The sequence below is a fragment of the Grampus griseus genome (assembly GCF_964374135.1).
Source record: "Grampus griseus genome assembly, chromosome: 12".
In the NCBI taxonomy this organism is placed as follows: domain Eukaryota; kingdom Metazoa; phylum Chordata; class Mammalia; order Artiodactyla; family Delphinidae; genus Grampus; species Grampus griseus.
This window is the reverse complement of record NC_139006.1, coordinates 47,484,111-47,495,045: the sequence shown is the minus strand read 5'-3', so window position 1 is coordinate 47,495,045 and position 10,935 is coordinate 47,484,111.

Here is a 10,935-nt window from a genome sequence, read left to right as displayed (position 1 = left end):
AGGACTTTGCTTTGACAGGTGCTTGCTGTGGGTTCTGGGCCCTCGAGTTGCTGACTTTGTGTGGCCAGAAGGAGAAGACATTCATGGAGGAGGTGAGATGTGATTCATTGCAGGTTTGGGTAAGAATAAAAGGGAAAGAACAACATTTGCTTCAAGTGTCATAATTTAAGCCGTTGGTCACTGTTTCCATGGAGCTGGCTCCCCGGATGAGAGTTCTGAAGAGTTATGTCTGGGCCTGGGACACAAAAGAATGACACCTCACCTCACAGATGGAGCAGATGAAGTCATCATTGTTTTCAGACAAAGCAGACAGGACATACAGGCTACTGTTCCATCTTCATCTGAGAGAGGAAAAAGAGAGATAATGAATTACCATGGTAATGTGTCATCTTACATATGGGCTTAAGGAATTCACTACCAGCAGTAGACATTTCAGGGTTAAGGACTACAAGACAAGAGTAACCAGCATATCTCACAAACTGGCCCTAAAACCAGTCCCGCATAGTGAAGTGACTTGAATTGCTTTAGTTACCCTAGAAACTTCTGTGGATGACTCTCTCATGACCCACCTTTATCAGTTTCTGGAAACTTTCTAAAAAGAAAATGTGCTTTCTTGCAACCAGTAGATAAATAAGTCCTGGAGATCTAATACACGATATAGAGATTGTAGACAACAAAACTGTATTAGAAACATCAAACTTGGGACTTCGCTAGTGGTCCAGTGGGTAAGACTCCACCCTGCCAGTGCAGGGGGCTCAGGTTTGATTCCTGGTAGGGGATCCCGCATGCCATGCGGTATGGCCAAGGAAAAAAAAGAGAGAGAAATATCAAACTTGCTAAGAGACTGGATCATAATTACTCCCACCACCACAAAAAAAGAAATATGTAACATTAATAGAGGTGTTAGCTAATCACATTACAATATATAAATGTATCAAATCAACACATTATACACCTTAATCTTACAAAATATCACATGCCATGCCAACTATGTTTTTTTTATTTTTGGCTGCATTGGGTCTTCATTGCTGCACACGGGCTTTCTCTAGTTGCAGAGAGCGGGGGCTACTCTTCGTTGCGGTGCACAAGCTTCTCATTGCGGTGGCTTCTCTTGTTGTGGAGCAAGGGCTCTAGGCGCGCCAGGCTTCAGTAGTTGTGGCACGTGGGTTCAGTAGTTGTGGCTCTCAGGCTCTAGAGCACAAGCTCAGTAGTTGTGGCGCACAGGCATAGTTGCTCCACGGCATGTTGGGTCCTCCCAGACCAGGGCTCGAACCTGTGGCCCCTGCATTGGCAGGTGGATTCTTAACCACTGCGCCACCAGGGAAGCCCTTTTTTTTTAGGGCTTTGCCACGGGGCTTGTGGGATCATAGTTCCCCGATCAGGGATCGAACCTGGACCCACAGACGGCAGTGAAAGCACCAAGTCTTAAGCACTGGACTTCCAGGGAATTCCCTATGCATCAATTGTTTTAAAAGAACAAATCCACTGACTGCTCTAAACGGCTCATAACGATCCAATCAACAGATTTCCTGCCCTATTTTATGCCGGTGTTATTCTCAGCGTGGGGGATAATGCAGCGAACTGAACAGATGAAGCCCTGCCTTCACAGAGCTTATGTTCTCATGGGAGAGAAGACAGCTCTCAGATCTGTGACCTTAGAGCACCACATGAGGGAGTGATGTGCACCCTGAAGACATACAATTCAAGGCAAGGAGGTCCACAGTGACTGAGGGCATTATTTATATGAGTGGTCGGGGAGCGAAAATCTCTTGTTAGATGACATCTTTCCGAAACCGAAACCAGAAGGACAGAATTTAGTGAGTGGTGGGTATGAAGTTTCAGGATTAGAGACCCTGTAAAACAACACCTTTTAAGAAAATGAATAAACAAAAGTGGCCTGATCAGTTATCAGTTATACAAACAGTGGCATTTCCCAATGAAAAATTTGGGCTGCAAATCAACTCTCTATTAATCTCAAATGTGACCTAAAACACTACTTAATATTTATTTCTGATCCCCAAAACAGGGTTAAATTTTGGAGAAATGAAGGATAAAATTATTATAATAATCCATTTTCTGTTAAGTTTGCATGGAAACCACTAAGAGAAAATGACTTTTAGGAAAGCCTGAGACAAATAGCTGAGCTGTCTAAAATATTTTAAAATCTCCTTGTAGTTTAATTATTCATCAAACACATGCTATACACCTACAAGTGCTAAGTACTGGGCTGGGCACCAAGGGTCCGGATTTTGAGCCACAGCCCTGTCATCTGAGATTCCACTGCCAAAAGGGATGGTAGATTGGAAACTAATTACTTACATCGCATGGCTACAACAGAACATGGTCAAAGTGCGTTAGGAATATAACATCCAGAGAAAGGAGAAACCAAGAGGCTTCTCAGCGAAACCTCCTTTACCTTTCCTTATTGCCCTACCACAACTTATTCTTTTTATGTGCCCCAGCAGCTAGCAAAATACCTGGCACACAAGAGGTACTCAACAAATATTTGCTGAATGAACTGAACCAAACCAGGTGACACCTTGACAAAGTTCCTACCCAGGTTCTTCCTCCACCACATCCAGGGTTCTATTCTCATCTTGCCCCAGGCCTCCTCCCACACTACATTCCTTCCTTCCTTCCTTCCTTCAATAAACACGTAGGGACTTCCCTAGCAGTCCAGTGGTTAAGACTCCATGCTTCCACTGCAGGGGATGCAGGTTCGATCCCTGGTTGGGGAACTAAGATCCCTGGTTGGGGAACTAAAATCCACCATGATTAGGAAAGGGAATAAGGAGTATTGGTAGCAATTTTCAATAGGATTTTCAGGGAAGTGAGACAGAGGGAAGGGGGCAGGGCACAACCTTTAAAAGAATGACATAGTCCTTGAGGATACGACAAATCCTAGTTAGAACAGATTAGGCCCAAGATGGCAGAAGATTCGACTTCCAACAGACCTTGAGCCTCATTATATGCTCATTATAACACATTATCATATGGTAAACGAAACACTCACAGGTGCCATGACAGCTCCGAGGACAACCGTAAGAGGCCAGAAAGTGGGCCTGGTATTCCTGGAAATTCACACCTCTTCCCCAAAATAGTTGGAATAATCCTCCCACTTACTAGCCTATGAAATTACCCAGCCCGTAAAAACTAACCACCCCATAATTCAGGGCCACTCTCACCTTCTGAGACGGACCACATTCTGTCTATGGAATGTGTGTCTCTCTCAATAAACCTGCTTTCACTTTACCATGGCTCGTTCTTGAATTCTTTCCTGTGCGAAGCCAAGGACCCTCATTGGCGGCCTGTCCCAGGAACTCGCCCGAGACCTGGGACATAACCATCCTCTTGCACCATATTTTCCTGCAACATCTTTACAAAGGAAAAGGAGGAAGGTGGTCTTCTCTCCCTCCCCACTTTTCCTTTCATTATAAAAATGCAGCCCACTTAATTCTTGGGGCAGAGCCCTCTTGCCTGCCCACTTGGATCCTTCACAAGCGTCCTATACTAATAAATCTACTTCTTACCTATCACTTTGCCTCTCGTTGAATTCCTTCTGTACCGAGATATAAAGAACCTGAGCTTCATTAAATCCTGAGATGAGTTGTTTGGTTTCAGTTGGAAGATTGTGGGTTCCAGTCCCAACTCAGGTGCAGTTTCACAAGGACTTACTAAGAAAGTGATATTTGAATAATAATCTGAAGGAAGTGAGGCAGTAAAACTTTGGGGATTTTTATGAGGAGAAAGTTCCAGGCAGAGGGGACAGCAAATGAAAGACCCCGAGTTGGAGGCATAACTGACATGTTAAAAGAACTACAGGGACGACAGTGTGGCTAGATTGTGTATGTGAGGGAGAGAGTATCTATAGGGAAGTCAAATGGGTAATGGCCAGATGTCTGTGTTTGTGTGTGGTGGTAGGGAGAGGGCTTGCAGGGCTTTGCCAAAAACTTGGCTTCTACTCTGTGTGTGATAAGCATCCACTGGATGATCGTGAGCAGGGGAATAACAAGATCAAAAATGTCTTAGGGCAATCATTCTGGCTGCTATCTTGGGAACAGACTGAAAGGTCAGCACATGCAGATTGTAAGGTTATTGCAAAAATCCACAGGGAAGCTGATGACAGCTTAGATCTGGAAAGTAGCAGTGGGGATGGTACCAAGAGGTTGGATTCCTAGACATCTTTTGAAGGTAGGATCAACAGAATTTGGACTGGATATGGGATATGGGAGAAACGGAGTAATCAAGGATGAGTCCAGGTTTGGGGGCTGAGCAACTAGCACAATAGAGTTGATATTAGCTAAAAGTGGAAAAACTGAACGACAACCAAGCTTGTATGGGGACGGGGAGAGCAGGAGTTCAGTTTGGACAAATTAAGCTTGAGTTTTCCTTTAGCCATCAAATTGAAGATGACAGATCTATGAATAGGAAGTTTAGAGGGCAGGTATAGGTTAAAGGCAGAAATTTGGGGTTAACAGCAAAGAGTATTTAACACCATGAGACTGGATGAGACCACTAAGGTGTAAAATAGAAAAGAGAAAGCCTACAAGGACTGGACCCTGAGGCCCTACCCACTAAAAGTTCAGGGATGCAAGGAGGAATAAGAAAAGAAACTAAGAGGGAGTGACCAGAGAGGGCCACAGAAGAACCAAGAGAGCATGGCAGCCTCCAAAGCAAGCGACAAAAAGACGGAGCGGGTGATCAATTGAGTCAGACGCTGCAGGTAGGTCAAACATGATGAGAACTGAGGGCTCATCATCGGACTTAGCAAAATGTTACCTTTGGCCACCTTGTTACATACAGTTTTGGGAGACTTGAAGCAATAATAGCCATTCTGGAGTAAGTCAAGTAAGAATGTAATAGAGAAGTTAGTGACAACGAATACAGACAACTCTTTTCAGGTGTAAGAAGTAGAACAAAAATGGGACATGAGCTAGAGGCAGAATGGGGTCAAGAGAGTTTGGGTTTGGGTTTTATCTGAACCAGAAGTAATAGTGCATTCGTAACACTTTAAGCATGAGCCAGTAGAGAGGGAAAATTTTATGATGGACAGAGAGAGTGGACAATTGCTGGAACGATGTCATTTAGTAGGTGAGAGGATGAGATCTGGTACACAAATGGTGAACTTCATCCACAGCAGACCAAGAATGTGAGGTGAGTAGACTGAGTACCTGAAGCAGGTGGGTAGATGGGGGTGAGGAAGAGGTTGTAGAAATTCTCTTATTATTATTGCTAATCTCTCATTTCTATATAAATGGGATAAAAGTATCAATTGAATAATTTGTTGGGAGAATTAAATAAGTTAATGCATAACACATCGGAGGTGTGTAATAAATGTTAAATATTAAATACTATTACAGGTTAGTCTGGGTGATCTAATCTGCTCTCGTGATACTGAAACTGACCTCCTATCCTTTTTTTTTTTTTTTTGGTGGTACGCGGGCCTCTCACTGTCGTGGCCTCTCCTGTTGTGGAGCACAGGCTCCGGACGCGCAGGCTCAACGGCCATGGTTCACGGGCCCAGCCGCTCCGCGGCATGTGGGATCTTCCCGGACCGGGGCACGAACCCGTGTCCCGTCCCCTGCATCGGCAGGCGGACTCTCAACCACTGCGCCACCAGGGAAGCCCTGACCTCCTATCCTTGATTCACATTTAAAATCCTGCTTCTACTGGACATCTCTCAAAATCAACAGATCTAGAACTCAACTCACTTTGTCCCTCTCAGGGCAACTACATCTCCTGCAAGCTCATCACAGCGAATGGCTCCTCCTTCTCCCAGGGCACATCAACCAGGATACCAGTTTTCTGGATCTCCTGCTTTCTCTCATACTCACGCCTGAGCCATTTGGTAAGCAGATAGGGTAGGGGGTTCCCTGGAGAAAGAGAAGCATGCATGGCTTTCTTGACATAAGAAAAGCCATTTTGGCCTAAGCCATTTTGTGATCTCAGCCCGGCCACAATGCTTACCCTTGAACAGGTCCTTGTAATGACCTTAGGGAACAAAAGAACAAACTGTTATCAGGCAAGAGAAATCACAATAGCAAAGAAAATAAAGCAGTTGTAAAGACTCCCAGTTCTGTTTCAGGGGTAAAGATTAGCCTGAAGCACTTTCTTGAGCTGTTTTGCTGAATTGAAACCCCCTTTGGGCCCTCAACCATCACATCAACTGGAACCCAAGGTAACTGACCCTCCTGACTTCAATCAACTAAAGCTTGGACTCTGTTGATCTTGGCCCCAATACAAATACAAAAATGTATTTTGTCATCCAATTGTAATTGTGTGATAAATCTGTTGGCTGTAATGTTTGAACATTTATATATGCATAGTAGCTACGGATTGTATTTTATAGTATTTGGATAATTTTTTTAAAAAACAAAGTAAAGCACCATCTACATCTCTCATTATAACCAAACCAATATTCACTGTGTAATCTTTCAAAAGTTCAGCCTCTACCAGTCATTACCCTCCTCAAAGAGCCTGCGTGCCCCTGGGTACACAAGAACAGACCCTTGAAGCCTGGCTCCTCATGCTCTGCCCCATCGGAGTCTTGTCTTATCTCCCACCACACCCTCCATGAACTTCTGCTCTGTCCATCCTGCTCTCCTCACCTTCTCCTAAACACATCTTGCTGAGTGTGTTCCTGGCACTCTGCCCGTCTTATTATGATCTAGGTATGATGCACCTTCCAAAGTCCAAGTCAATGTTAGTCTCCTCTTCCTTGATGTAAATAAAGTGATCTCTCCCTCCTGTGAGATTCGACGGAATTTATTTTACCATACTTCGTCGGAGATGTTTTTATGGACATATTGTCTTTTCCCTCTAAGTTATAAGTTCCTTGAAGTCAGGATGATATAGTACCCTTTGCCCTATATCCATAGTTTGTAGCCTAGTGTGAGTCTGATTTTGCTACATGTGATTTCCATTTGTTAGATACATAAAAGCTATGTTTAAAATGGTGTACACATGGTTCACTATAAATAACATTTCCATTACTTCAGTAATCCCCTACATTCACGTGGTTCAGTGAATAGTTTTTGGACTTCTTTTCGGGCAGGTTGGAGTATAATCAATTTTTATTAAATACCTACTCTGTGTAAGGAACTGGAAATGAGAGTTCAAACAGCATGTTTGCCCTCATAAACTTTGCCTTCTATCAATCACCTTCACAATACTCTTATTTTTCCTAAAGAATCACAACTGTATTAGAGGAACTGGTGTTTAAATCATTAGAAGGACATGTGGACATGATGACAGTTTGGATCAAAACTAAGGGGTGAACGCTGAGTTTCATAGATCCCTAGATGCAGCAGGTTTACTCTGATAAAAGGAAGCAAAGTAGGCATTCTCTTCCCCCCTTGTTGCCTTCTGCACGTCTACACTGCGTCCCTCTAGGACCCTCTGCACCGTGTGGAATAGTGCATGACCCTCTACACTATGACTGTCTACACTGTGTTGAATCTAGCAGCTCTACTGCTAAGTCTGCCCCTTCCTTTTCCTGGACATTTTATCTCTGTTTCCCTTCAGTTCAGTTCAGCAAACATATATTGAGCACCTACTGTATTCAAGGCATGTTGGAAAGCACTGGTTGCCTGACTTATCAGTATGTTTTCATAATATATAAAATATGTTATATAGAACATATATAAATTTATATTTGTGTATATTTTTATAAGCAGAGTAAAATTTATTAAGAGGATTAGGTTCAAAAGTAAATATGTCAGATGAAAACCAAATAAAATAAAATAACCCTCAGGGAGTGCTTGAATAGTCTATAAACCCTACATACGGGTTACAGAGAAGGTGAGGCTCCCCCTGAGGAAACAGCCAACTCATGCTTGAAACACCTCAGACTCACTGTGGGGCTTCTTGAGAGTGACAAAAGTTAAGTGTATATGTGATGAGAATTTGCTGTGAGTGCATACGTGTGTGCCTGTCCTTTTTTCTAGGAAAAACAAAATTATAAAGATGTGTGCAGTAAATACAAATCATGGTCTTTCTCCCTTTCTGGTTCAAATTGCCCAATATGCCTGCTTTCTCTTCTCCACTCTGGCCGTATTCCAAGCAACTGGTCTTTCAGAGTTCTCTCCATAATGTCATAGTTCTAGGCTGCCACCTAGTGGCTGTTTAGACGTATGTGGTTTTTTTTGTTTGTTTTTGTTTTTATAAATTTATTTATTTATTTACCTTTGGCTGCGTTGGGTCTTCGTTGCTGCGCGCAGCCTTCCTCTAGTTGAGGCGAGTGGGGTCTACTCTTCGTTGCAGTGCGTGGGCTTCTCATCGCAGTGGCTTCTCTTGTTGCAGAGCACAGGCTCTAGGCGTGCAGGCTTCAGTAGTTGTGGTGCGTGGGCTCTAGAGCGCAGGCTCAGTAGTTGTGGCACACAGGCTTAGTTGCTCTGCAGCATGTGGGATCTTCCCAGACCAGGGCTCAAACCCGTGTCCCCTGCATTGGCAGACGGATTCTTAACCACTGCGCCACCAGGGAAGTCCTGACTTCCTGAAGACTGGTTAAAAGTATGTGTTTTAACCAGTCTTCTTATTGTGCCTCTTGTGATTTGATGCCATCCCTAACACCTTCTGCATTTTCAACACCACCACTAACTCCACCTGGCATTTAGGAACAACGTGTTCCTTCTGTGACAGATGAATAGTAGAAATATGTGCTTCCTTTCCCAGAGCTGCCAGTTTTCCTGTCACAGACTCATGAAAATGGATTACAATCCTTTACATCTTTCAGGATAACAAGTGTCCCAAGACCTTAAAACCATGGCAGGGTTGCACATTACTTCACAGTCTAGACATAATTATGGTTCTCTCCCAAATTACCATGTAATCTTTATTTTTAAATCCCAATATACCACAAGCAATAACAAATTCCTTTCACGAGCATTTACTGAGCACCTATTAGCCACTGCCTGGAGGAGACGCCACCTTGTGAGGAGACGTGAGGGACAATTGCTGTGATGCAATCTTTTTAAACTGGCATCTTCGTCCATTGGGGGCCTGGGAAAGGGCACTCAGGGACCCCGGAAGGGGTCAGTGATGTCATCACAGAAGAGGCTGGGCTGAGGCTTAAGCCAGAAGGTCAAGGGGCCAAGGTTGGAGGGGTGGGGAGGTGGAGTTAAACATGGCAGGGAGAGGGAACAGCAGCACTGTTTGGTGGGGCACACACAATGCCATTCTGGGATTTTACTCCTAGTTTCATCAGCCCAAGCAGCACTCCAGGATCTTGCTTTTAACAGACTTCTTTAAACGTTCTTAGGAGAACTGAAACCAAGCGGGACCCTGTGGGTCCCTCCTGGGTACAAAGCCTTTCTACGTCCCCTGTTTCTAGTTTGTAGGAAGAAGGTTTCAGCCTCTGAGACCTTCCTTGTGTTCCAAAGGGCAGATTCAGTTACTAATTAGGGGAGCGAGGGAATGCAGAAACAAAGGAAAGGCAGTCAAGAAACGATAGCGCAGCTATTAAAGCAGGATCCTGGTTCCTCCTCAAGGGATATACATAACAATACCTTAAGTTCTTCTGTATGGCCCCCACCCAGGTGCAGGGTGGTGACTTCAGGCTGAGCGCAAGATCCCTGAAGCACCACCCTGTTACCTCACCACCAGCCAATGAGAAGAGAGTCACACAACCTGCAGCCCTCACCCCAAATTTTGCCTATAAAAACCCCGCCTTGGGGACTTCCGTGGTGGCACAGTGGTTAAGAATCTGCCTGCCAATGCAGGGGACATGGGTTCAAGCCCTGATCCAGGAAGAGCCCACATGCTGCCGAACAACTAAGCCTGTGAGCCACAACTACTGAAGCCCGCGCGCCGAGAGCCCATGCTCCGCAACAAAGAGGAGCCATCGCAAATGAGAAGCCGGCGCTCACCACAACTAGAGAAAGCCCCACACACAGCAATGAAGACCCAACACAGCCAAGAAATTTTTAAAAATAAAAACTAAATTTAAAAACTGCCCCAAAAACCATCAAGGAGGTACATGTAAAAGTATGAAATTACAACACTCCCTAACACCATACACAAAAATAAACTCAAAATGGATTAAAGACCTAAATGTAAGGCCAGACACTACCAAACTCTTAGAGGAAAACATAGGCAGAATGCTCTATGACATAAATCACAACAAGATCCTTTTTGACCCACCTCCTAGAGAAATGGAAATAAAAACAAAAATAAACAAATGGGACCTAATGAAATTTCAAAGCTTTTGCACAGCAAAGGAAACCATAAACAAGACCAAAAGACAACCCTCAGAATGGGAGAAAATATTTGCAAATGAAGCAACTGACAAAGGATTAATCTCCAAAATTTACAAGCAGCTCATGCAGCTCAGTAACAAAAAAACAAACAACCCAATCCAAAAATGGGCAGAAGACCTAAATAGACATTTCTCCAAAGAAGATATACAGATTGCTAACAAACACATGGAAGAATGCTCAACATCATTAATCATTAGAGAAATGCAAATCAAAACTACAATGAGATATCATCTCACACTGGTCAGAATGGACATCATCAAAAAATCGACAAACAATAAATGCTGGAGAGGGTGTGGAGAAAAGGGAACACTCTTGCACTGTCGGTGGGAATGTGAATTGATTCAGCCACTATGGAGAACAGTATGGAGGCTCCTTAAAAAGCTAAAAATAGAACTACCATAGAACCCAGCAATCCCACTACTGGGCATATACCCTGAGAAAACCGTAATTCAAAAAGAGTCATGTACCAAAATGTTCATTGCAGCTCTATTTATAATAGCCTGGAGATGGAAACAACCTAAGTGTCCATCATTGGATGAATGGATAAAGAAGATGTGGCACATATATACAATGGAATATTACTCAGCCATAAAAAGAAACGAAATTGAGCTATTTGTAATAAGGTGGATAGACCTAGAGTCTGTCATACAGAGTGAAGTAAGTCAGAAAGAGAAAGACA